This window comes from Dunckerocampus dactyliophorus, chromosome 6, assembly GCF_027744805.1.
Source record: "Dunckerocampus dactyliophorus isolate RoL2022-P2 chromosome 6, RoL_Ddac_1.1, whole genome shotgun sequence".
Lineage (NCBI taxonomy): Eukaryota > Metazoa > Chordata > Actinopteri > Syngnathiformes > Syngnathidae > Dunckerocampus > Dunckerocampus dactyliophorus.
Genome location: NC_072824.1, coordinates 5526302 through 5539402, shown reverse-complemented (window position 1 = coordinate 5539402; position 13101 = coordinate 5526302). Strand labels below are relative to the sequence as shown.

The window sequence follows — 13101 nt, the reverse complement described above, 5'->3', positions numbered from 1 at the left end:
ACACACACAAAAACACCTCTCAGAGTTCTACTTGTACGACGATCCCGGGACCACCACTCAAGACCGTCTTTGCCCTCACTTGCTACATTGCCACCGAAGAGTCATAAATACTCGTAAGGCACTCCAACATAAAGTCTGCAGCTTTTTCTTGCTAGTCATAAAAAATATTTCAACTACAGTCTGATTTTCATCTGCTTTCTGCTGCAGGTGCTTGTTACTTCCTGCAGCCAGGTAGCGCTGACACATGCATCATCGTTGAGCTGCACAAGTCCAAGGTAAGATCCAAATAATGTATTAATACTCATACACTACTCACAAAAATTCAAAAATGTTGTATGGGTGAAATTTCAGGATGAACCTAAAGTGCACTACTATCAACTTTGCCCTTTCCTGTTTTCTCTAAAGAAAATAATCTTTGTAAATATTTTTCTTGTAATATTATCACTTTATTCCCATCATATTTGGACTTTATTCCCATTATATTGTAACCTTTCCTCAAACAAATTCAAATTCCGTGTTAGATTGCAACTTGTCTTAATATTTAGACTTTATTCTTGTATAATTACTGCGTTCTCATTTTTGCGGCTCTTTTAAAAAAAGTTTTTAAAAAATTTATTTAAAAAATTGTCATCAGAATAAAACTTTTTTCTTTTAACATTTTGACTTAAAAAAAGTCTTTTTAAAAAAAATAGTTTAACTTTATGCTACAAAAATGATGTTATTTTTTCTCATAATATTACATTATCCATTCCATCCATCTTCCCCTGCTTATCTGAGGTCGGGATGCGGGGGCACCAGCGTAAGCAGGGAAGTCGACTTCCCTCTCCCTGGCTACTTTGTCCAGCTCCTCCCGGTAGATCCTGAGGTGTTTCCAGGCCAGATGAGAGACAGTCTCTCCAACATGTCCTGGATCTTCCCCTACTAGACGGACATACCTCGAACACCTTCCCGGGGAGGCGTCCAGGACCAGATGCCTGAGCCACCTCATCCGGCTCCTCTCAATGAGTGCTGCCGTTGTACTCCCGAGTTTCTCCCAAATGACAGTGCTTCTCACCTTTTCACTAGGGGAGAGCTCAGCCACCCTACAGAGAAAACCAATTTTCAGCCGCTTGCATCTGAAATCTTGTCCTCTCTTGACCATAGGTGAGGGAAGGAATGTAGATTGGCAGGTAAATTGAGAGCTTTGCCCTCGGCTCAGCTCTCTCTTCACCACAAAGAACCGATGCAGACTCTGCATCATTGCAGACGCCGCACCAATCGGCCTGCTGATCTCGCGTTCCATCCTTCCCTTACTCGTGACCAAGACCCCGAGGTACTTAAACTCCTCCAGTTGGGGCAGGATCGCATCCCCCACCCAGAGAGGCCACGACACTCTTTTCCGGGCGAGAACCATGGACTCTGACTTGGAGGTGATGATTCTCATCCCAGCGGCTTCACACTCGGCTGAGGACCGATCCAATAAGAAAGGTCACGTCCCGATGAAGTCAGCAGGACCACATCATCTTCAAAAGCAGAGACCCAATTCTGCAGCCACCAAACCGGATCCCCTCAACGCCCTGGCCACGCCTAGAAATTCTGTCCATAAAAATAATTGGTGACAGAATTGGTGACAAAGCCAGCCCTGGTGGAGTTCAACCCTCACTGGGAACGAGACTTACTGCCAAGCTCTGACACCGGTCATACAAGGATCAAACCGCCTGAATTAGGTGGTCTGGTACCCTATGCTCCCGGAGTACTCCGCACAGGATTCCTTGAGGAACACGGTTGAATGTCTTCTCCAAGTCCACAAAACACATGTTGTGGACTAGTTGGGCAAACTCCCATGCTTCATCAAGGACCCTGCAGAGAGTGAAGAGTTGGTCCACAGTGCCCTGGCCAGGACGAAAAGCACCCTGCTCCTCCTCAATTTGAGATTCAACTATCTGGCGGATCCTCCCAATAACCGCTGACTAGACCTTATCCACTCCTGGGGCTCTGCCACTGAGGAATTTCTTGACCAGCTCGGCAAGCTCAGCTCCAGAGATAGGAAAGCCCACCACGGAGTACCCAGGAACTGCCTCTCACTGGAAGACGTGTCGATGGGATTGAACAGGTCTTCGAAGTGTTCCTTCCACTGGTTCACATCTTGAGTCGAGGTCAGCAACACATCATCCCCACGATACAGTAATTTTCCGTAGCATCTCCAAACTCCTCCCATGTCCGAGTTTTGACTTGGTGACCACCAGAGCCGCAGTTGCCTATGGAGTCCTATGGGCCAAAACGTCCTGATAGTACTCCTCCTTCAGCTTGACGGCATCTCCCACCGATGGTGTCCACCAACAGGTCCTGGGATTACAACCACGACAGGCACCGACCACCTCACGACCACAGCTCCGATCAGCCGCCTCGACAATGGAGGCATGGAACATGGCCCACTTCGACTCAATGTCTGCTGCCTCCAATGTCGTACCGTTACACCCCTAATTTTCACATTTTTTGTTTGAATAACTTTTTTTAACCATAACGTCTGGCCCTCACAGTGTCTGGCCCTTAGATAAATGCAGTTGAGGACCCCTGTGCTAGAAAATGTTTTTGCTGGAGTATAAACTATTCTAATGGGTGTTGTTGACAGCTCAAGCAATGTGTGGTTGGAGGATTGTCTTCCCACTGGCCGTAAACACACAAACTATCACAAAACAATCTCGAAAATGAATCCAAGCATAAAAATAAACAATGTTTTTACCCTTCGTTACTGCAATTAAGCATCATCGAGGTAAACACTGACTGCTGCTATTACCGCCACAAAGCTATCAAACTCCCACAGAAGCTGTGTGTCTGTGTGTGGGGGGTAGCATATCACTGATATCAAGCGGTGAGTGTTGGACTTGCGCAGTCGGCCGTATAATTACCCAAAGCAAACTTGATGACATTACAAATCATCGTCATTCTTTTAGCCAATGGGGGGCCACCTTAAAAAGGCCATTTCACAAACACGTCAGAAGCCATCATCATCACCATCATCATCACCAGAGTATTATCTGCAAGCAGAGTCTGAAGGTAATAAAGAGATGATTCTCCATTTTGTTGTCGTTAAACAGCACAATTGAAGGCGCGATGCAAACAAGTCGACGATTATCCCAAGTGCCAAGTTTCCACAATGTGCCGTGGGCCAATAAGAAAACAAGCTGTGGGGCTCAAATGGACCCCACCCTTTAGACACCCCTTTGGGACATCTTTGTAAAAAACAAAAAACAAAAAACAAAACAAAAAAATACAAAAACAGGCTTTGCTACACCTCTTTAAAAAGTTTAAAGGCTAATTGTATGAAACTTGGGCAGGATTTGTTGTTTTATTATTTATATTTTTAAAATTCAATGAGCCCGTTTACTGGAAGGTGTATAGACGAGGATACTTGCCTGCACTTTTTACAATCAGGAGAGATTTGGTCCGATTTAACTCCTATAACAATACAATTTTTGCATGAACGATGGAAACGTTTGCCTTGTATATCGTTCCGCGGAAAGCACTCTACATGTTGCTCACTCACCGTCTGCAATTTTTATTTAGTGCGACTGCTAAATCGCCCACCATGGGGCCAAAAATGTAGCAAATGCCAGTAATTTGATAAAGAAGGTGCGAAACACTGTTGAATTCCATCTCGCCAGTATGTTTGGGAAGCCCGCATCAAAAATAAGATCCATCCATTCTTCATTTATAATGATTTTGTATTGTTTCCTGCATGTAAAACTATACTTTTTTGTTCAGACTTTTGGGTGTCTGGAACGGATGAATTGAATTTACATTATTTCCTATGGGAAAAATTACCTCGGTTTTTCTACGTTTCAGTTTTCATCAAACCTTTTGGAATGAATTAATAATGAAAATCGAGGCGCTACTGCATTGTAATATTCTAATGCTTTACTTCATGAAAACTCACGGATACCTAATAAATGTACAGTAAGTCTACTACATCCACCACTTGACAGAGGACAGTTAAAAAATAAATGAGTAAATAAAACAAAGGCTTTAAAATAAACCTGTGCCAACTAGCCATCAGTCAGCTACACACGTGGGAGTTGTAAGTTTCATCCTTTCCTTTTTCTTCAGGATTAGGATAATGTAGCATTACGTTGCTGCTAAAATGTGTGTGAAATGTTACCACTGCTACCCACTGCTTCATGTTACGTTGTTGTATGTGATATATGGCATTTACTACTCTGGACAAGTGCAGAGTTACAGTGTGTATGTCAAACGAACATAAAGTAGCTAATAGGGGTGTCACGAGACACTCAGTTCACAAGACGAGACGATACATGAGATTGGGTCTACGAGACATTGAAGAAAAGTTTTAAAAAATGTAAAAAAATAAATGACAATATATTGCAATCTACTAAATAAATGTCTACTACGTTACAGTCTTCTGCACATACCGTATTAATGACATAAGTTCTATGGAACAAACTCGCCAAGCTGCTGAAACCAATGCACAGAGAACACTCTTCCTGCCTGTTTGGAGATGAGAGATGAAGAAAACAAACACGCATGCACATGGCAATATATTGAGGCCGGCAAAATGATCAAGTTCATTTTATTTTATTGCATGCTTTTGTTATTGTCTCAGGCCTTGTGCCCATGAGAGTTTTTTTCTGAACGAGAAATCTTGTCACATTTTTATCGAGAGCTTGTGACACCCCTAGTAGCTACACAATAGCGCTTCTAGGAGGTACACACTCACAGCGCAGCTCATTAGCATTAAAGCTACAGACAGACAAAACGGCGTGTTCCCCATATGGCTTACTATGACCACTTTTAACTTTTAAACTGTTTAAATTCCAGCATCGAGGCCACCACCCTTCGGATACACGGTTGCGGCACCTCTGACAATTATAAAATACTATAATAAGGGACCTTTTAAACAAGTGAGGCTGTTGAGCATCGTTTAGTTGAGTATGGATGTTTTGACCTTGCATGTACATGAAATATAAGCAGTAGTGATTTGTCCGTCCAAAAGTCAAACATCTTGAAAAGCAGTACATTGAGGCCAGGTGAATTCCTCCATGCTGTGTTTTATATTTATAAACGGACAGACATCAGGCCATGCTCGGTAATGGAGAATGTCCAACCTTTGTCCATCTGTCTTCAATCCCATCATTGTCGTTTAAACCAGCCAGGTTATTGGTAAGCTTTACGGCCGCTCTTAGCCCTTACGAGTTGGGGGACTTGGCGCTACCAGTTTATTGCTTTTCCTTCCCGCCTTGTGGTCCTTCCCGCTTCTGCTGCTGCACTCTCCGGAGATGTGAATGCGTCTTTCTCGCTCTTTCATCTCCTGTTTGAAGTGCAAATGTATCATTCTGTTAATGAAGTGGATGAACAGGAAGGGAAACAAAGGAGCTGTTGAGTTGTACACGTTGTTCACGTTTTTTACTGCGCACATTAAAGCGACGTAACAATGAGAAATGATGTCGTGCTTGTAGGAAATACATCTCATCTTTGTGTTTGTGGATGGGGCAATCCCCAATTGAGCGTTTGTCGATCTTATCATTGCTGCGCTGACAAATATTTACTGCGCAAATACAGGGTGTCCCAAAAGTACATACACTCCAGATCCAAATTTGAAGTTGAAAAAAGAATTTACATGTTGCATCTTAAGGGCTAGCGCTGATCGCCTCAAAGTGCTAAAAATAAGAAATGACAAAATTGACAAAACATTTTTTTAGTAAGCAATGTATTGCAAACAGGTACATTTTGATCAGGAGTGTACAGTAATGGCCAAAAGTGCTGGTTTTCACATGGCTGTGTTCTTAGGCTAAATTGTGAGTGAGCCCACTCCCTTGCCTGAAAAGCAACTCCCCACATGAATGATTCCAGGATGCTTTACTATTGACTGATGACTGATGGTAGCGCTCAAGCTTTTTTTCTGGATGCCGCAAACAATCAGAAAGGGGATTCCTGAGAGAAAATGGTTTTACCCCAAGAGAGAAGAGGCTTCTATGCGCCCTTCTTGACACCAGGCCATCTTCCAAAAGTCTTTGCCTCACTGTGCGTGCAGATGCACTCACACCTGCCTGCTACCATTCATGAACAAGCGCTCCACTGGTGGTGCCCCGATCCCGCAGCTAAATCAACCTTCGGAGACAGTCCAGAGACTTGCTGGACTTTCTTGAGCACTCTGAATTGAACCTCGTTCCTTGCAGTTCTTAATGATCTGACGAGTGGTTGATTTAGGTGCCATCCTACTAACAGCAATGTCCTTGCCTGTGAAACCCTTTTTGTGCTAAGCAATGATGACTGCACGTGTTTCCTTGTAGGTAAGCATAGTTAACAGGGAAAAAAATAAGATTTTAAGCACCACCCCCTTTTTAAAGCTTCCAGTCTGTTATTCTCAATCAATCAGGAGGACAGCGTTATCTTCAACCTTTGTCCTTGTCCTTGTCAATACTCTCACCTATCTTAACCAGAGAATCACTAACATGATGTCATCTGGTCCTTGTGTGGCAGGAAATGTTTTTTTGACATTAAGTTTAATTTTCATGACACAGAGGGACTTTGCAAATAATTGCCATTATCTTCATAACATTCTGGAGTGTGGTACTACTCATCCATCCATCCATTTTCTATACCGCTTCTCCTCTTTAGGGTTGCGGGGGCATGCTGGAGCCTATCCCAGCTGACTTCGGGCGACAGGCGGGGTACACCCTGGACTGGTCGCCAGCCAATGGCAGGGCACATATAGACAAACAACCATTCACACTCACATTCATACCTATGGACAATTTAGAGTCTCCAATTAACCTAACATGCATGTTTTTGGAATGTAGGAAGAAACCGGAGTACCCGGAGAAAACCCCCCCACACACGGGGAGAACATGCAAACTCCACATAGAAATGCCCAAGGGAGAATCAACCTAGGTCTTCCCAATCTCCAGACTGTTACTTTGTTGGCCAACATGCTAACCACTAAACCACCGTGCGGCCCCGTGGTACTACCCGAAAAATTAGAAATGAAGTAAAAGTTGTTTTATTTTGGCAATTTAACATAAAAGATGAAACCAATAAATGTTATTGAGCCATTACACGCAAATTGACATATCGCAAGCAGTTCCTTATTGTAACTTTGTTGATTAAGATTTTCAGCTTTTTGAAACCACAAATCCACAAACTGAGAAAATTAGAATACTGTCAAAGAGTCAAAATCTAATCAGCCAAGTAATCCAAAACACCTGCAAAAGGGCCCTGAGCCTTTAAAAAGTCTGTCTTAGGTTGGCTCAGAAGAGTTCAGACATGGGGAAGACTGCAGATCTGACAGTTGTGCACAAAACTCTCGTTGACTCCCTCCACAAGGTGGGGAAAACACAGAAAGAGATAGCAAAAGAAGCTGGGTGTTCTCAGAGTGCTGTCTCAAAGCACATTCATGAACAGTCAAGTGGAAGGAAGAAGTATGGAAGAAAACAATGTACAAGGCGGAGAGATGGCCGCAGGCTGGAGAGGGTGGTCAGGAAAGGGGCATTCAAAAGTGTGGGGGAACTTCATAAGGAGTGGACCAATGCTGGAGTTGTTGCTTCAAGAGAAACAACACGCAGGCGGATGCTGGGGATGGGCTTCAAATGTAGAATTCCTGTTGTCAAACCTCTCCTCAATAGTAAGCAGCGCCAGAGGCGCATTTCCTGGGCAAGAGAAAAGAAGGACTGCTCTGTTGCCCAGTCCTCTTTCTGATGAGAGCAAGTTTTGCATTTAATTTGGCAACAAAGGTCCCAGAGTCTGGAGGAAGACGGGAGAAGAGCACAATGGAAGATGCATGAAGTCCAGTGTTAAGTTCAGCTGCTGGTGTTGGTCCTCTGTGCTTCATTAGGTCAAATGTAGCCGCAGCCGTCTACCGGGACATTACTTCATGCTTGCTTTAGCGAAACAGCTTTATGGAGATGCAGACTTCCTCTTCCAGCAGGACTTGGCACCTGCTCACACTGCTAAAAGTACAAAGTCCTGGTGCAACGACCATGGGATTACCATGCTTGATTGGCCTGCAAACTCACCTGACCTGAACCCCATAGAAAGTCTGTGCGGCATTGTCAAGAGAAAACTGTACAGGAAGACACCAAACAATAAAGAAGAGCTAAAGGCTGCAATTGAATCATGCTGGTCTTCCATAACCCCTGAGATATGCCACAAACTGGTAGCATCCATGCCACACCGGATAAAAGCAGTTATTTGGGCAAAAGGGGCCCCAACCAAGTACTAAATGCAGGTGCAAGAGTTTAGTTCTGGTGGCCTCACATTTTTGTATTTAAAATAATTTTTTACATTGACTTTATGTAATATTCTATTTTATTCTAATCTATTTTCCGAATTTTTTAATTAGAATTTTTTTAAGCTGCAAGACCTGATCAGCAAAATCCAAAGAAATAAAAACTTGAAATATTGAAATATTGATTTGCATATTGTTCGTTTATATTATATGTCAAATTCACCTTTTAAGTTGAATTGCAGAAATACAACCTTTTCAGAATATTCTAATTTTCTGAGTCGTACCTATATGCAAATTTCCATCGTAAAAACTGAGGCACCAGACTTTGTGAAAATTAATATTTGTGACATTCTCAAAACTTATGGCCATGACTGTATTATCAAGATTCTCATAGTATTTCATTTCTGAAGGGGTGTGACAGAAAATAACTAAGAAGCACTGCTATAAGTGAACGCAAGACTTTCACTTGGAAACGCTCAAGCTTCTGTAGAGCGTCCAAATCATAGCCATAAAAGAAGCTTGTGAGCACAACTATTTTGTACACCTTGATCTTGGTTGCTTGATGTTCTTGTGGTTCAACCACACAGGTACTGCTTTATTGATGATACCTTGTCAACAGAGCCATCAGATGATATCAGTTTTGTCAAAGCCAAAAAGTGGACAACCTTCTGCAAATCTGTTTACAATGACGTGGTGGTCCGGGCCCATTTGTCTGCAAATATTCTTTTGAGTAGTAGTCACTCGGGTGTTTCGAGCTAAAATGTCTATTGAACACACTGACCGTATTCCACAATGACTGCTGTGAGGAAAATTAAATGTTTTTAAGGCTCGTCATGTGCACATGCAGTGGGGAAATAAGTATTTGATCCCCTACTGGTTTTGCAACTTTACCCCCTTACAGAGATATGAACAGTCCGTCATTGTTGTGCTAGCTTTATTTTAACAGACAGAGGCAGAATGTAAAAAATATAACATATACTGTATATAACTCTTCCTGCCTTGGAAGAGAGAGACGAGGAAAACAGACATGCATGCACATGGCAACATATGGAGGCCGGCAAAATCATCGAGTTCATTTTCATTTATTGTGTCATTAGTTTATTTATTTATTTATTACCGTGATAATTTTTTTTTCAGAAATTGAGAAATGTCACATTTTAATCTTGCACGATCTTGTGACACCCCTAGTGAGAGCACACAGTAGGCCATGCATCCCGGAAAACATTTGGGAAGATTTGATGTGCTCTGCTGTTATCCTCCTGCAACCAATTTTAAGGCCCACCCCGATGTCGTCAGGTTTTACTGCTGCGTCAGTGGACAGGTGACGTCCACACACCTCCTGTCCCAATCTTGGACAGAACTCATAATGGGCAATTGTACATTTTCTGACGACTGGCTTAAAAAGCTCAAATATAAAGGCTGGTTGGCTAAAGATCCCAAATGGATACAAAAAGCTAAATGCAGATTTGTGTTAAATCTTTTAACATCTCCAGCATGGGGGTGGCGGTGGTTGTGAGGCATTTGCAGGGAGAAAAAGCACTGTCTTCTGGTTATCACCTCCTCTGCAGCACCGAGTGTCACTATGTTTTTGGCTCAACCCAGCGTGAGACCAAGTCCGACAATGTATCTGGATTTTGTCTTTTTTTTTTTGTATGAGCTACATTACCTAGCTATAATCTCCTGGAAATTATATGGTGATATAGTGGCATACATATCCAAAATAATGAAAACAAACAATTATTATGTATGGTTATGGTTTAATTCACAATTCCACATGTCCGTTTTTGCCCAGTGTCTTTCTTATGGTGGAGTCATGAACACTGACCTTAACTGAGGCAAGTGAGGCCTGCAGTTCTTTGGATGTTGTTGTGGGGTCTTTTGTGACCTATTGGATGAGTTGTTGCTTGGGGTCATGTTAGTTGGCTGACCAATCCTGGGAAGGTTCACCACTGTTCCATGTTTTCGGTATTTGTGGAAAATGGCTCTCACTGTGATTCGCTGGAGTCCAAAAGCTTTAGAATTAGCTTTCTAACCTTTTCCACTTGAACTCCGGTGTGAGACACCACAGCTATGTTTTATCAGGGGGACAATTACTTTTTCACACAGGGCAATGTAGGTTTAGATTTTTTTTCCTTCCTTAATAGTAAAAAGTTTCATTTAAAAACTGCATTTTGTGTTCAGTTGTGTTTTCATTGACTAACATTTAAATTTGTTTGATGATCTGAAACATTTAGTGTGACGAGCATGCAAAAAAATTAATCACTTTTTCACACCACTGTATTGACTGAGTCTGGCAAAAATATGGAATTTTGAAATGACAAATGCTACAGCATTTTTCTTTTGCAAACAATGCTAACAGAAGAAGCTATAGGCTATAGTTCTGGGGGCAAATGACTCCATGTATTTTTCATGACTTTAACATTGTACAGTTGTCTTTTCACGTGTTGTTCATGATATGGTGGTGATTGCCGCCCTTTTTTTTAGTCCACAGGTTCAGAGAACGTGTCATATGTAAAAAGTGGATAAAGAGCACAGTAGTGCTTCATGGAGACACACACTGTCGGAGAAGTGTGTTTTCAGCAGGGCTTACTAAAAGCACTTTTAAACTGTCTAAATTCCAGTATCAAGGCTAACACACTAATACACTATAGTGGCACACTTACTTCAAACTGGTGAGAAATAATATAATATGGGACATACATCGTCCCCTTCCTTCCATTCCTACCAACAGCTTGGCTCATCGCTCAGCATGCTGTGGTGTCCATGTTGCTGTCCATGGCTTTTATTCCTCCTATCCTTCTCCACAGGGACTTCCCATTGTTCATCATTGGCTGATCTCTTTGTTCATTCTCTTTTTTTTCCTCGACGCTTCCTCACTGCTCTGCAGCCCATCCACCTGAACTGTACATAACCCTTACTGTGCATGACTCCCCTTCAAACGTTCAACTTTTCCTGCCCCTTGCACTTTATTTGAGTCTCCTGTCAGAATGTCTCCATATTCTACAGTATTAGCCTCTTTTTTAATAGAGAGTCCTGTTACATGTTGCAATATGTTATTTTGGAAAATTGGTGTCATTAAGAGGTGACATCCGCAATGTCTTTTCTTGTCAAAGAAGACGTCCTGACAACACTCCTTCGCACAAGACGCACGGCTACTCGAAGTTTGACTTATCCAATGCAATGCAGGACTGTGTTGTTGTTGCACTTTTGACACTGACATTGGGGGTTGTCATTATACATCGCTCAAAAAGGCAAACATTTAGGCTAACGTGCATCAAAAAAAAATCTGTTCTTCTGTTTGTTATTATGGCACACAATGACATCAGAAGTCAATGGAAAAAAATACATGTCAGGAAAATATGGCTTGTTATTGCATTTATAAAATGTTTTTGTCCATTATTCCATTTGATTTTATTAATACAAATGTTCAGACTCAACAGCCTCAGGCCTTTTAACATAGCATTAGTCCTCATTTTAGATGACCCCTCACCTCGCATGTGCACATCCTATATAGCAACATATTTTGCGGTGGAAGTTCGATATTTTTTCGACAAGCAGTTTGTTAATGCAAGCATAAGGGGCCTCCCCACCACAAAACTGATTAATCATCAGCAGACTCAATATTTTAGCTGATTATTGTCTGGTTTTGTAACGACTGTGAACAGATATTGCATTGGTTGCCATAGAGGCAACGTTGCAGCAGGTGTTTAATGGAGTCTGTATGTGCAAAGTAACTTCAAAATGCATCTCCTCCATGGCTTCCCGAGGTATTTTCTTTGTGCCTAATGGGCTGCTCTTTAATCCACACTTCACTCTGCTTGTTAGACTCCAAGCGCAATCCATCAGCTTACATACGCGTTTCATCGGATTTCCTCTCCTCTTCCTCGGTCTTAGTTGTCTTGCATCACCGCTTTGATCGCCACCGCAAGCGCGAGGCAGCATTCTCTTTGCCAAAAACATCGTCTAATAGGCAAGACATCTCACCCCCTTGCTTGGATCGCGGACTAGCTTGGTTTTTTTTCCGGTCCTCCAGGAGCAAATGACAGGGCGTCGCTTAACACGCTCGATTAAGTGGCACTGACTTCCTTCACTCCAGTGCAGTCATACTGCGATACTTTATAAAAGAAATCAGAGGAACACTGACATTCTAATCAGCATCTCAAGAATTTCTTTGCCGTAGTAAGTCAAAGTTGTGTATTTTTCTTGTAGACGTTAAAAACAGGCTGAGATATTTGCTCCACGCTGGGAAAAACAACAGAGTGCTTGAGGGTAATTGCCATCCCTAGCCTCTCCATGGACACTCGCCGCTGAAACAAACTGACATTTTGTCTATTGATTTATCTGGAAGGGGAGAAAACCTTATTCTGTTCAAGCCCATGGTGCTAAAGAAAGAACTGTTTTGTAAATTTTCCCAGTATCGTCCTTTTTGCTGCTGGTGTAGCGAGGTGTGGCTTTTCCAAACTCATGTTAAATATGGACTTTGCTAAAATGCTGTGCCGGCGCCACATAACCAAACTATGGAAGGAGAAGCTAAAAGTCTGACAGTGCATGTTATACTGACGAAAAGAACCACAGCCTTGGTCTCCTAACTGCTGCCAAGGTGCTGACAGTGGTCCTATGAAGGCATCCTGTGAAAGGATTTGCATCTACTTTGTCTCTTATCCAGCCCAAGTTGTTGTTCTCACCTCAGAAGTAATTTCATCTAATCTAAGACTTCTGGAGCCCGTCCTGTGTTTTTTCTGAGGGAGAAGATTTCTACAATTGTACTTGAACTGAATGCAGTACCAGTTCAAACACCTGTCTTTGAGTTTTTGGATTTGCTTCTGGATGGTTTGATGAGATGAGATGGAGTCACCATGGCTCAGGTGGTAGACTGGTCG

The 13101-nt window shown here is 42.3% G+C and overlaps 1 protein-coding gene across 4 annotated transcripts in view; it reads left to right on the top strand.

The window, feature by feature from the left end:
• The window catches only part of LOC129183375 (protein phosphatase 1 regulatory subunit 29-like), a 182184-nt gene that overhangs the window by 87740 nt on the left and 81343 nt on the right, over positions 1-13101 (top strand). For all 4 annotated transcript variants that reach the window (XM_054780527.1, XM_054780524.1, XM_054780526.1 and 1 more), the window contains exon 3: positions 208-275. The gene's annotated coding sequence lies outside the window, so the exon portion shown is untranslated. The remainder of the gene's footprint in view (positions 1-207; positions 276-13101) is intronic.